The 15,323-nt window shown below is 39.7% G+C and overlaps 1 pseudogene; it reads left to right on the top strand.

Moving 5' to 3' along the window:
- The first annotated feature begins 3,384 nt into the window (after positions 1 to 3,384).
- LOC101605804 lies at positions 3,385 to 4,806 on the top strand (annotated as a pseudogene).
- Positions 4,807 to 15,323: the final 10,517 nt, after the last annotated feature.

The raw sequence follows: 15,323 nt of genomic DNA, 5'->3' as shown, positions 1-15,323 counted from the left end.
CTCTCAAGGGCCTCAGTTTCCTCAGTCTTTGTGGACAGCATTGGAAATAAGATTGATGTCACACATGATGAATCTGAAAAGTGTACCAGCATATGTTTTAAGGAGAACAAGGTTTGTTATGCATCTGAGAGGTCACGGTGGTAGCAAGGGAAGCTGGGGGGAAATAAGGATAGAAGTGATTTTTCTTTGAGGGAAATCCTTATGTTCTTGTCAGACTATTTACATTTTACCTCTCATTGGTTTTAAGGTTGGAGATTTCTTGAAAGACTTATGGGATTAAGAGAGTCTGGTGGCATCCGTGGGTAATCGATTAGTGGGCAGAAGCCATCTTTCAGTTCTTTTTTATTTGTTTGTTTGCTTTTTCAGGTAGGGTCTTGCTCTAGCCCAGGCTGACCTGGAATTCATTATGTAGTCTCAGGCTGGCCTCGAACTCACAGGGATCTTCCTATCTCTGTCTGCTGAACACTGGGATTAAAGGCCTATGCCACCACTCCCTGCTTCCATCTTGCTACTTTTTAAAGGCTAGGTAAGATGGATCATTTCCCTCATGGCCCATTTACTGTCTTGAGCAAATGGAAACTCTCTTGAGTTTCAGAGCATCCTATAATCAGGAAGAGAGACTGGTTTGCACCATGTGATAAACAACTCATATAGCTTTTGCTCAAGGAAAACCATAGGTTGCTGACTTCTTTGTTCCAAGTATTATGCTCACAATTTTTTGTTTACGTTACAGCCTTACTAATGTCCATTTGATCTGAAGAGGTAAGGAGAAAGGCGAGGCTAGTTTTTCTGGCCATCTTCACTAGGACTTCACCCTCATGTTACTCCTTGCGTTTTCTCACCAGTGGTTGTGACACTGTGAGTGGACAGTGGGCGACTTACCTGCATTCCAACTTTAGAGGGTCAACTGGGAAATAATGCCTAGTGTCTTGGCAATACTACGGCCCAAATTTTATAAGAAATCCCTCAACTTTTATGGTGGTAAAATATACATAATATGAAACTTCTCTTTTAAAACATTCCAAGTGTACAGTTCAGTGGCGTTAAACTTATTGGCAGTATGCTGTCATCTTCACTCCGTTCCATCTCGAGAACATTTTTGTATTCTGGAACTCTGACCCACTAAACAATCACGTCCTATTCTCTTTCCCATTTGGCCCTTGGCAACCATCATCACATGTCTGGTTCTTTGAATGTGATTACTCTAGAGACTTCATAGATGCGGAATGAGATAAGAATTGGCCTTTTATGACTAGCTTATTTCACACAGCATAATGTCTTCAAGGTTTATCCATGCTGCAGCATACGCCAGAAATTCCTCTCTTGATGAATAATATACCACTGATGCAAAGACCATATTTCCTTTACTCATCCCAGTCCATCAATAGACAGGGACTTGGCAATCAGTCTTAAGCACTCACATTTCCTTTTGATGCAGAAAGCTATTTATGCCATTCTTTCACATATACATACATACATACATACATACATACATACGTACGTACGTACGTACGCCATTCTTCTTCATGGTACCACCTCTCGGTTTCAATGCATGACAGTTTGGACAATGAATTGCATGTCTACCCCTTGCAGACCACTCTTTTAGGATATCCCTATTCCCTATAATTGACCTCATGTTCAGAACAGTCTTAGGGATCTTTTGCATATATTCTTAATCACTGACCCAAGCATCAATACCAACTGCATCCCTTAAATATGATTGGAGTGTGGGAGGCCAGGATGAATGTTGATTTTCAGGTAGCTGAATGAATATCTTACAGACATTGCAGTGTAAGAGATATGACTGCCCTAAGTTAGTCTGAATAGAGGAGCATGCTAATAAGTCTCAGTGGCGGCAGGTGGGGGGGGGGTTGCCTATCAGAAGTTTTTCTCTAATAGTTGGGAGAAAAGAATGCAGGCAGGCATTTCTTCCCTTTTTAACCTGGTCTAGAGCCTCTCTCAAAAGGTGTTAAAGGGAAAGGGGTTTTATTTATTTAATTTGATTCTCAGAGGTTTTTCTTTCTCTTTCCTAAAGAGAATTTGCATCTTTTGTTGACATCATAAATAGCAGAAGACCTTTCATAACGTGACTGCAGGGAACTTATTTCAGTGCAACAGATGAGACATAATATATAAAAAGGATAATGGCTGCAGAGGCCCAGCTGGAGAGGTGGGGAACTTCTGAGCCCACAGGCTACAGACCTGGCCTACTGACTTCTTTGCCACAGGGCAGCTTCCTATGGATCAAAGCTCTGAGAATGGAGAGCTGGGTTGAAGGGCTGGTGCCATAGTTCCTGCTGGTCCGTTGTTGATGTTCTGGCAAGTGTAGGAGAATAAACGAGTGGATAACTAATATTGAGCTTGTCGTTTGGTTGCTTGAAAATCTAGTTGCTTCGTTTATAAAAACAGACAGTGCTGCTTTCTTTGCCACCATTTTAGAATTATAATTGTGCCGTACAATTCCTGATTCATCTTCACAGGAAGGGCTGTTTGACCCTCACCTGTAGGAAGCATGGTGCAAGGCGAGTCAAGAGGAAAGCATGTTCTGCAGCTTCAAAGAAATGTCGTAATGAAAGTGTGCCTTCTAATTTACGACAACTTCCTTATGCAGGGGCTCAAGCCCCTGCCTGGATCAGAGTCTTAAGATCTACAGTAATCAATTGAACTATCATTTTGATTAATCAGCAGCAGTTACCTTCTGATTGCTGAGACAAAACACCCAACCAAAAGCAGTTTACAGAAGGAAAAAGGGTTTATTTCAGTTTACAGTCCTAGGGGAGGTTTTATCATAGCAGGAAATCACGACAGTAAAGGAAGCTGAATGAGGAAGCAAGAATGAGCTAGCGTTGAGCAGCCAGTGTGCTGGACAAATAAACCTGAAGTTCTCCCCAACAGTGGCTACCACCTTCAGTAAGGCCTCACCTGCTAAAGGCTCCTTCCACCATTTTCCCAAACTGCCACCAGCTTGGGACAAAATGTTCAAAAAACACATGAGTCTGTGGGGAAGATTTCATTCAAATAACTGCAATAAACTTTCTTTTTGTTTTGCTTTTCTGAGTTAGAGACTCACTCTACTCCAGGCTGACCTGGAATTCAATGTGTAGTCTCAGGGTGGTCTTGAACTCATGGATGATACTTCAACCTCTGTCTCCCCAAGTGCTGGGACTAAAGGCATGTGCCAACATGCTCGGCTTACAATAAACTTTCTCCATTTTTTTCCCCTTGTTTCTACTTTATGGACCACTTAGACTTAAGAGAATGCATGTCTTGAATATATTCTTTAGACATTTTTCTATTTCTTTATTTTTTTTAAATACTTTGCTTGTTTTGCTTTCTAAGATAGTCCCTGGGCACCTGTTTGCCACCTCTAGATAACTGTCTGTTTAATATAAGAAAATGGAAAGTGAACAACCAGAGGAAACCTTCCCCAACACTGAAACCAATGGTGATTTTGGTAAATGCCCTGCGGAGGATATGGAAGAGGAACAAGCATTTAAAAGATCTAGAAACACAGATGAGATGGTTGAATTGCGCATTCTATTTCAGAGCAAGAATGCAGGGGCAGTGATTGGAAAATGAGGCAAGAATATTAAGGCACTTCGAACAGACTACAATGCCAGTGTTTCAGTCCCAGACAGCAGTGGCCTCAAGCGCATATTGAGCATCAGTGCTGATATTGAAACAATTGGAGAAATTCTGAAGAAAATTATCCCTACCTTGGAAGAGGGTCTGCAGTTGCCATCACCCACTGCAACCAGCCAGCTCCGGCTTGAATCTGATGCTGTGGAATGCTTAAATTACCAACACTATAAAGGAAGTGACTTCAACTGTGAGTTGAGACTGTTGATTCATCAGAGTCTGGCAGGAGGAATTATTGGAGTTAAAGGTGCTAAAATCAAAGAACTTTGAGAGAGCACTCAGACAACAATAAAACTTTTTCAAGAATGCTGCCCTCATTCCACCGACAGAGTCGTTCTTTTTGGAGGAAAGCCTGACAGGGTTGTGGAGTGCATAAAGATCATCCTTGATCTTATATCTGAGCCTCCCATCAAAGGTTGCGCACAACCTTACGATCCTAACTTCTACGACGAAACCTACGATTATGGTGGTTTTACAATGATGTTTGATGACCGCCGTGGTCGTCCTGTGGGATTTCCCATGCAGGGAAGAGGTGGTTTAGACAGAGTGCCGGGGTGGATGTCCCATGCCTCCCTCTAGAAGAGATTACAATGACATGAGCCCTCGTGGAGGACCTCCTCCTCCTCCTGGCCGGGGTGGCCGGGGTGGTAGCAGAGCTCGGAATCTTCCTCTTCCACCACCATCACCACCCAGAGGAGGAGACCTAATGGCCCATGACAGAAGAGGGAGACCTGGAGACCGCTATGATGGCGTGGCTGGTTTCAGTGCTGATGAAACTTGGGACTCTGCAATAGATACATGGAGCCCATCAGAATGGCAAATGGCTTATGAACCACTGGGTGGCTCAGGATATGATTATTCCTATGCAGGGGGACGTGGCTCTTACGGTGATTTTGGTGGACCTATTATTACTACACAAGTGACTATTCCCAAAGATTTGGCTGGATCTATTATTGGCAAAGGTGGTCAGCGAATTAAGCAAATTCTCCATGAGTCTGGAGCTTCCATCAACATTGATGAACCTTTAGAAGGATCTGAAGATTGGATCATTACTATTACAGGAACACAGGACCAGATACGGAATGCACAGTATTTGCTGCAGAAGAACAGTGTGAAGCAGTATTCTGGAAAGTTTTTCTAAGACTAGTGAAGAACTGAAGGAGTCCTGCATCTCTCTCTCTCTCTCTCTCTCTCTCTGTCTTTTTTTTTTTTTTTTTTTTTTTTAATCTGCTTCTGTTTACAAAGCCAACATTTCTCTGCTTCATAGGTGTTCTGCATTTGAGGTGTAGTGAAATCTTTGCTGTTCACCAGATGTAATGTTTTAGTTCCTTACAAACAGGGTTGCGGGGAGGGCATACAAAAACTAACATTGAAATTTTGAAACAGCAGCAGAGTGAGTGAATTTTATTTTTTGTTCATTGTTGGTGGTTTTAAAAATATTTCCCCCATGTAATTATTGTGAACACCTTGCTTTGTGGTCACTGTAAACATTTGTTGGGGGGACAGTGGGGAAAGTAATAGTCCATATGTCCATGGCATTTGTGCAGATTATAATGCTCTTTTGTAAGAAGCATTTTTTGATTTTTAAAATAAATTTAGAGAATATATTTTTGGTAGTCCTTTTTTTAAAGACAATTTTCAAATGGAGATTGAATATCCCAACCGCGCCCCCCCCCCACCTAAATACTTGAGTTTGGTTTTCAGCTCCTCTGTTGGACAAAAGTGCTCCTCTTGAATATAGGTTTATTAAGCTTGGGTGATTTCTAGATGTTTGTACAGAAATCCTGTCACACACACTCCTACTTATAATGAACTCTAAGGGTGTTGTTTTTCAAATGTTTGCTCCCACTTTTCACATTTTGTAAATTGTGAAGAACCCAGGTGTGAGGAGCAGTTCTGTAGGATACTAGTTTATGCCAGAAGTCTAATGGACAGCAAGTTTTATCAGAATAACATTCAGTTATGGAAGTGGCTGATGCTGAGTAAATTCTCATTATTTTTGTTAGGTGATTTCTCACTTACAGATTTAAACTGTCAACCTGCCTAGTGTTTGTTAGTTAAAATTTGTAAAATTTGTAATATATATATATATATATATATATATATATATATATATATATATATATATACTTGTTTTTCCATTGTATGCAAAATGAAAGAAAAATGTACCATTTCTCTATTATGTGTTGAATTATGTAGGAAATGTTTGTGAAAATTCAAAAAAAAAATGGAAAAGTTACTGTGGATGTTTTGTGTACTATCTTGGCATTTGTATTGATAGCTAAAAATCCACATCGGAATAAAACTTCTATGATGCTAGAAAAAACAAAAGATAGTCCCTGGACTTATAGTCTAAATATTCTACTATTTTCATTTATTTAATTATTTAATTTTCCATCATCAAGCACTCATTTACATTCTTTGCATGGGCCTCTTTGTAGACTTCTGATCTTGTTTCACAGATGTTAAATAATAAATCTTTTTTAGAACATTAATTATAGAACAATGGATTATATAAAAACAAACTAAAACTGAGAAATTGTATTTGTTCTTCATCTTTTTTCCTACCTCATGTGTGCTTCAAATACTTTATAATGTTAGTCCTTTGTCATATTGAAAAAAAAGAGGAAGCAATTTCTCTTTCTGATCAGAAATGATGTGCATTGGTTGAACTGTTGTTTTGCTCCTGACTCTAACATTGGATGAGCTGCATCCTGTGCACAGCTTTAGCATCTGGACCTTTTCTGGATGTTTATTTCACTTTATCTCTGCTGTTCACATCTCAGAGTACAGATGTGCTGTCTCCTCCTTGGAAGGTACAAACTGGAGGCCAGCTTTCTATGAAACATGTAGAAGAAACTAAGAATGGGAAAACTGAATATTTACCTTAGAACTTACCCTTCTATCTCTCTGTCTCCATCTTCTTCTCCTTCCCCCTGCTTCTGGTCATATGTGAATTATGTTCCCCAGTTGTATTCAGAACCCTGAATGCCTGTTCTATTTCAGTCTATAAAATAAACTTTTAGTCATGAATGCAAGTCAAAGAGTCAGTCATGTGTGCATACAGAGTAGATAGGATACATGGGAATCTCCTTACTAGATGAATTTTCAAATAACCTCGTTGTTTCCACAAAAAACCCAAGTACAAGATTCTTGATTTCCCTGAGCACTGTGTCTCTTAGGGATTCTTCTGTAAACATGAGGGTTTCACATGACCATCTTACTCTAGGACACAGTTTTCTTGGTTCCACTAAGTCATCTCTTTTGATTTATTGGTGTTCAATGCCTTTGTATGTTTCTTTTATCTTTGTGTAAAGGATCAAATAAAAATATATGTAACGAGTCAGTCATCTTCAGCTATTACTTAATACTCATCACTAATGCATTGAATCATAGTTTGCTAATAATTTCTTGGATGATATGAGTCCTCACCTGTCACTGAGACTAGAAAATTTTCCTTCCTGATAGCAAAGCTGCATGGGAACTCGGCACATAAATATTCAGAGGACTTTACAAACTCACTCAACATTCATGGAACAAATACCTACCTAGTGACAGTGACATGGCAACACTGGGAATGAATCAGTGAGTTACACAAAATCCTACTTTAGTAATCTCCCAACCTGGTGAGACATTTAAACAGGTATGCATAGCACAGTAAAAGGATGTAAATAAGATTGACCACCAAAAATGTTACTGTGAGAGAAAATAGGAAGTGGGGCCAGGCAATAAAATCTTAAGGCCTGACTCAGTAACCCACTTCCTCTAGCAAGGGTCCACCTTCTAAAGTTTCTACAGTCTTCCTTAACAGTGTCACAAGCTAGGTATGGAGTGTTCAAACACGTGAGGCTCTGGGGTTCATTTTACCTTTGAACTATGACACCTTCCCATAGTTCCCTTCCACCTCCTATGACTGTTCAACTTGTTGACTTGCCTTTTCAGAATTATTGTACTTATAAACATTGCAACCAGCAGATTCACTTCAGTCTTCTTTGTGCACAGCAGGGCTTATTCATCGATATTTTACACACTAAAAACATTCAGACGTAGTGATTAGAGATGGTGTCTCCCACCTTTGCTCAGAAAAGATGAAGTGTAGTTTTGTTTGTGTCCCTTTCTGGGCAGTATGATGTGGGTCCTGATCAAGTACTCTCTCATTAAACCTGGTGCTAAAGATGACATTGTAACTGTAACCCCGTTCTCTAAGTCAGTTCTGTGCTTGTAGTTCATACTTAAAGTCATATCTAGCCAAGTCACAAATGAACAACTATGTGCTGTCAGAGGATCAGGCTCTTCATGTAACACTCAAAGCTCTAGACCTGGGGAGAGTTCTATTATCCTTGTTGTATCTAAAAATTTCCTCTGCAAAATGTGATTACAATGACTACAGTGGTGAGGTATGCTGAATCTTAATCTTGTATTCTCCAAAGAGGAAAGGACAGTGTGAAGAACAATGTCAGATTTGGAAAGAGTCATGCATCCTGGATTGAAACCCTAGGTTCACAATATGGTTATTATATGTCTATGAGGAAGTTAGTCTTTGATTCTGCTTTATAAAATGGTGAAATATGTATGTGACCACAGGGTTATTAAAAAAAATAATTAAATGAGGCAATGATATTGGAAAAACCTGCTAAATGTTTAAATATTATTAGAGATTTTAAAGTAGAATACATTTTTAGATTGCAAAAACTGTATCTTGTTAATTTTTATATTTCCATTGGCTTAGTAGATAGTAGGTATTTTTTTTTAATTCATGGATTAAAAAATGTGGCTTGCTAGATTTAAAGCAGCTCATGGGGAAACTGAATTCAACAGGCTTTCCTTTGAGAACTGCTGAGCTCTGTGCTCCGTGGCTTTCCTGGTCTCCTTTCCTGTTCTCTTCTAACATACTCAGCCCTTCTACATACTTCCATCTTCTCTTCTCTGTGACAAGAGTTAAATGCAGAAAATACGAAATGGCTTTTTAGTATTCAAATACTGCTTATTAAATTTAGGAAGACTTTGGCTCCATGTATCTGAACAGTCTTTTCCTAGCTGTGTTGAAGACTTTGAAATGACATTTTAAAACATAAACCCTGTATTAGGGCAGGATTCAAGCATGCCACCTCCACAGCTCTGTCATGTTCTCACGAGCCTGTCTCTTTGTTCTTCCAATTAAAGCGTTGGCTTAATGGCCAGGCTGCTTGCTCTCCAGAGGGATGACTCCCTCTAGCAGTTTGTTGACCTACCTACTTTTTGTTCTCACCAAAAAGATGAAAATCAGGAGTGAAGACAAATAAGGAATTATGGAGCATTTGGTCATTGCTCCAGTCTTGCCAGACCATGGCAAATGCTCAGCCTCAGACCAAGCACCACGTTAAGAGGGTTACTTGTTCTTCCAGTCTGAGCCATCCTTCAAACTCAGCCTAAGAACATTCCAGTCTCAAAGACTGCCTGAGGGGCTTTGTTAGGAAGGACGTGGAAATGAAGATATTTATACAACTATTCATGTCCAGTAAGTTTCTCCTTTTTTGATGTAAAAAAAAAAAAGATATGTTCTCATTAAAGGGCCTTTCCATCCATTGAACAGACAGTAAGGTAACTGGAAGGCTGGCAGAATGACCTCCTCTGTAAGATGGGGGAATGAGCATGATGCTTAGAGTCACCCAGCCCAGAACCTGGGGGCTCTGCGCCTTTCTTTAAGAACTCATACTTCGTGAGTTTGCATGGCTGAGAAGAAAGAAAAAACTGTATTTGAGTCTCTGCAGGACCCCAGATACAATAACCCTGAACGTTTTTTTTCTTATCAACTCATCAATTCAATCCCTCTATCTCTCCAAATCATGTAGAAAAGGCAAGAGGCACAAATGATGATGTTGACATAGTTTTAGGAACATGTTTTTCAAATCACCTTCAGAAATAGTTGGCATCTGAATTGTCTAAAGTATAGGATAAGTTGGTCAAGAAAAAAAAAAAGATGGAAAGAAGGATGGGAATTAAGTAAGAAAAAATGGGAGAGGGAGTTTGTGGGAAGAAGAAGAATGTAAGAACAGGTGATTATGGAGAGGTAATATCTTCCTGTTTCTGTCCTCCAGATGCTAGGTACGTGCCAGTGTGACAGTTGGCATGTTTACTGAAGTTGAAACCCAGCTCTCATGCTTGCACTGTGAGCACTTTACTGACTGAGCCATCTCCCTAGTGCCAGGAGGACATCTTCAATCTGCAACTGCCCTATGCAGTAGACACGATCTCCCTAGGTTTACTGACAGTTATACTGAGATAAAGAGAAGCTACTTAACTTTTTCAATGTCCCTCTTTCCAGCTATGGATTTGAACCCATGCATTGGTTTCCTAAGGGTTTTTTTTTTTTTTAAATCACTTAACAATCATAATCATTTCTGGACATAGGCATTCTCATGTCTGAAGGCTTTACCTATTTGAAGGCTATGACTTGCTTTTCTGTTTTCTTCTTTTAGTACAAAAAGGGCCACTGCCAGCTCTGATTTCTGAGGACATCTAAGATTCCAATTTAAAAGTCCCAGGGAATACCTCAACTGGGCCATAATAACATTCTTGCCTCAATAAATGTGGTCAATGGGAAAAGACTAAGTTGTGGCTACTTTGACCACCAACCACTGTGGTCTGTTACTGGGAAGAAAAAGGAAGGCCTGAGAGGCAGGTGAGTGTCCTCAGGGCCCTGGAGTGGAATCTGACTATCTTCAACATTTGAATCAGTGCTCATCCTATATTGCAGTGAAATGTTTAAGCAACTCAGTTTCCCAAAGAGCTCCTTGTCTACTGAAGACTCCCTTTATTTTTTCAAGAAATTTAAGCTTCAGAGAGTAGGAGGAGGAGGCACACAGGAGGGCATTCCGAGTCTTTGCATTAGAATTGTGCCTCAAAGACTCATCAAAAACAGATCAGGTTCACTTATACCTGTTGTGTTTTCTGCATGGGTTCCCCAGAGGCTAGCACAGTTGGATAGATTGGTGAACAAACCCAGCTTAATGCAGTTTAACGAGCATTGAACCACCAGGTTGATTGATTATCTCCCCATCAAGGCTGATAATTTTGGCATTGAGAGCAATAACAGATGCAGGAGTTGTGACTAAGTCCTGAGAGAGCAGTGGATCCTAGACTCGCCAATATAAGAGCAAAGTCTCCAAGAGAAGCCAAGTGTTATCATGCAGAGTCTCATTAACTCCGTCAAAGCCCTTCTGCAGGACATGAGCACTGCAAAACAGAAGCTTTCAAGTTGAGGGTTCCAGGAGGTTTAGAGCCCGAAATGTTAGGTTCTGCACTTCTTAAAGAGTGTCTCTTCAAAGCTAATATTAAAATATTAGCTGCATGATCAATAAAATCTCTCCTAATTGCTGACTATGCTTTATAATTTTAGTGCTGAAAAGAACCATTTCCTGGAATATTCTGTATCATTTTTTTTGAAAATTAAGCTGCATTGTAAATATACATGTATACATATAAATATATATGTATACATGTATACATATAAATATACATTGTAAATATACCATGCATAACAAAATTTAAAGGAACTCTACGATGAAATCCACAAAATCATGGGTTTTATCCCGTAACCTGTCCATTATTCAGCTTTTGGGTAAACCCAAACTTTCACAGATCAAATATCTCCCTCATCTACTGTGCTGCGTCTCTCCACCAAAGGAGTAGTAACACTATCTGCTGCTGGTACATAGGCAAAATCACTGTCACCTGGCGCTCAGACATGCTGAGGAAATCTGCTGCACCGGAGCAGCAGAGGGGCTCAGAAAAAACACAGAAGGGTGCCAACTAGCACTCAAACTGGCCCCGCAAATGGGGTGATCTCAGTGATGCATTTTAAAAACAGTGATCCGGGCTGGAGAGATGGCTTAGCAGTTAAGCGCTTGCCTGTGAAGCTTAAGGACCCCGGTTCGAGGCTTGGTTCCCCAGGTCCCACGTTAGCCAGATGCACAAGGGGGCGCACACATCTGGAGTTCCTTTGCAGAGGCTAGAAGCCCTGGTGCGCCCATTCTCTCTCTCTCTCCCTCTATCTGTCTTTCTCTCTGTGTCTGTCACTCTCAAATAAATAAATTTAAAAAAAAAAGTTTAAAAACAGTGATCCTGGGCATTGTCACAGATAGGACATGACATGGAAGAAGTCACTTCCACTGACTATTGACTTTTAGGTAAAAATTACCCTCAATTATATAAAATCCACACCAGTTCTAGGCCTACAAGATAGCATTCCAATTTAATTCTACTTCTTCTTGCTATGATGATGATTCAAGTTCCCTGAGAACATTAATATTTATAACCCTAATCATAGAAATTTATGATCACATACATATGAGTGGGTATAGTCATACACACACACACACACACATATGGGTTTTTATTCACACAGGCATAATACATAAATGCATTTATAATAGGAGAGGTCTTCATTGTGCATGGGAAATAAAAATAAACAAAACAAAATCTATCCCAAATAATTGCCTTACAAGTACATGAGACAAATCGAGCTAGATAAAAATAAATCCTTTTCTCTCACAAGAATGTTGTTACCCTTGGATAGTGTAGAGCAAGAAGAAAGGGCCAGTTAGTTCTGAAGAAAATGAAATGTAAGGTCAAAAGACAAGTGGTGCATGCATCTGGAGTTTGTCATGGCTAGAGGGCCTACTGAGCTCTCTCTCTCTCTCTTTCTCTCTCTCTCTCTCTCTCTGTTTGCAAATAAATAAAATATTTTATGAAATTTATGAAGTCAGGAAGACAGAACACACTGTTTAGATTTAAAAATGAGCCAATGGAATTTCACTAAAAGACTATGTAATTACACACACACACACACACACACACACACACACACACACACACTGAGCAAGTGTACTGGCCCCACAGGAGTGTTTCTCAGCATTGACTATTTATTTTTGGGCCCTATGTTTATTTTCCAGGAACGTCCAATGTATTTGAGAAACATTTATTTAGTTGGCCTTTAATTTTTTTTATCAGTGTATATATTTTAATTCTTTATCTCTAATATGAGTCATTTATCTAAGATTTTCCTACTTTTGCATGAGGGTGTGTATGTGTGTGTGTGCACTCATGTGAGCATGTGTATATGCACATTTGAATGTGTGAGGGCACATATTTGCATGTGGGTGCATGTGGAGATCAGAAGTTGCCATCAGGTGTTTCTCTGTATCGCTTTCCACCTTATTCGTTGAGCCAGAGCCCCTCACTTGACTACAAAGCTTGCCAGTTAGGCTATTCTATTTAGGCAGCTTGCTCTAAGGAATCCCATGTTTCTGCTTCCTGAGTCATGGGACCCTCACTCTCACCTTGTATGCAAATGAGTGTTGACAATATGGATTCTGGTCCTCACACTTGCATAGCAAGCATTTTATCTATGGAACCATCTCCACGGCTCTTAAGATTTTAATTCTTAGATGAAGGGTTTAGGAAAAACATTTTTGGTAGAATCAAAGAACTAAATCATGGAGAAACTTCTGAGTGAAGGAAGCAGAGGAAAGGGAAGCTAATAAATGAATGAAGTTTAACCTCAGGCTGATCCCTGAGAATCAGTAAATTACAAAATAAACTTATTTTGGTGCATGTATGTGTATCTGAGAGGGTGTGTAGGTCAGGGAGGTTTTTCATAGTTCTCACTGGTCAATGATCTAATTACCATTGGGAAGGAAAATTAAAAATTTCTCACACTGAAGTTCACCAATGTCTGCTCCACTATGTCTTTAGAAAAAAGTTGGGTGAGCTTGACTGATTTAATATACTTTATCCAGAGATGAATGTGGTTATAAAAATGGAAGAACACCAAGATGACCAATGTTGGCATTACCCTGGCCTCACATAAAACCCATCCATTTAAAATATAGGTTTTTTAAAAAGATGTTTTAATAGAAACTAAATTAGTGCCATTTCTAAGTGTCCTTTGAATATAACCATGCCCCCAAGCATAAATTCACAAAAAAAAAATCTCTTCTTAACTTTGTAGCTTTGTACACAGGGAAAATATCTATTCATATGGAATGGCAACAGCCCAGATCTCCAACGTACATTAATTATTCCTTGTTCTCTTTTGTCATCAGTTTGTGTTAAGGGAAAGTGAAAATTATTAAATACAAATGGCATGGACTGAAGATTATTATCTTAACTTGAAATGAGTAAGTAGTTTGAGAGAAACAAAATATATTGGAAATAAATACAATGTGTTCTAAAAGCCAAAACAACTGACTTTTATTCACCATATATTGGGGTGTGCACACACAGAAATATATGAGCATACTAGTCAAAAAATTTCTTACCAAGTATTTCTTATTTGGAAAATAAATATTATATTTCCATGACTTTATGCATATGTTTGAAATCTGCTAACCATTTGGCATTGTTTACAATTTGATGAGATCTCTGATATTATAAAGATGAACAAAAATGAACCTGGTGGAGTGGCATGCTTCTTTTGTTTGGAAAGTGGCAAAACACACCACACAGGCATTTAAATGACATATCTACAAGTCCATTAAGTGTCCAGCCAATTGCTGCCACGGGACATCTTACTTTTTCAAACTTTACAGTGTAATTGGACAGGAAGAATAAAAAAAACATAAGTGGATGACAGTTAATTCCAGGTCGTGTGTAGTTCACAGATGGTAGCTGCGGGACATGCTGACATCCAGAATTTTGCAGGGAGAGGAACTGTCTTTGCATTACTGGGACACCTAACAGAGAACGTGGGGTTTACACTCATGCTGGAAGCTGCAGGAGTCACCACCTCTTTGCTTAGGCAACCTTTAACTACTTTGATGAACCAGATTTTACTTTTGATTTTCTAAATTCACCAAATATGCTGGCTGGCTTCATGGCACAACCCAAAGGAAAGAATCTAGGCTTCTCTTTGAAATGTATATATTTTTTCTGTTTAAGAAATTTTATGTGCTTATTTAAAATATTCTAAAAGAATAATGCAGAACTAAAGATCATCCATAGCTCTCATGAGGCAGTTATTGTAACTGGGTTGGAAAGCAAGCATCAGGAATATCCTGGGTCTGCTCTTGCAGTCTCCACTTTGCTAGAGTTCAGAGAAGAATCTGGTTTTTCCTTATATCTGGCCAATTCTGTTTTTCCATAAACAACCTGCCTGAGTCTGTCTATGGGAAGAGGGTCGCCTTCCCTAGAACCAAGGTGAAATCTATTCCTGGAATCCTGGTTGGTTAAGCTCACCCCTAAACCTGGCTTTGTGGCTGGCCTCTTCCTCAGTTAGCCCCTAGTCCAGACCAGTCAGCTCTTTCTGAGGCTCACTGAAGGAAAGCCCGCCACAATAAGGTTATAAATTCATCCTTACCAGGTGGGCAAGCTCTCCTGTTGGCTGCTCACCGCTCCCAAACTTCCAGGTTCCTGTCCTGGGAAGTCTTCCAGGCCGAGACTATGCCTGCTCCCACACATGCCACGCTGCTCCCCTCCTGCCTTCCACATGGCAAGGGCTCTCCGCGCTTTCTTCTCTTTCCTCTCTAAATCCCCTTTCATGTTCCTTCTGTGCTCCCTTCCTGCATGGGCTCTCAAACCACATGAGTGGATCCATTTCCCTTCCCTCAGTCCCATACTTTCATGAATAAATGTAATCATTTAATACTTGTCCTTCTCAGTCTTGTTTTATCCCAATTCTTTGTCAAAAACAGACACAATCTAGG

This window comes from Jaculus jaculus, chromosome 1, assembly GCF_020740685.1.
Source record: "Jaculus jaculus isolate mJacJac1 chromosome 1, mJacJac1.mat.Y.cur, whole genome shotgun sequence".
Taxonomy (NCBI): Eukaryota; Metazoa; Chordata; class Mammalia; order Rodentia; family Dipodidae; genus Jaculus; species Jaculus jaculus.
This window is presented reverse-complemented; position numbering and strand designations above follow the sequence as displayed.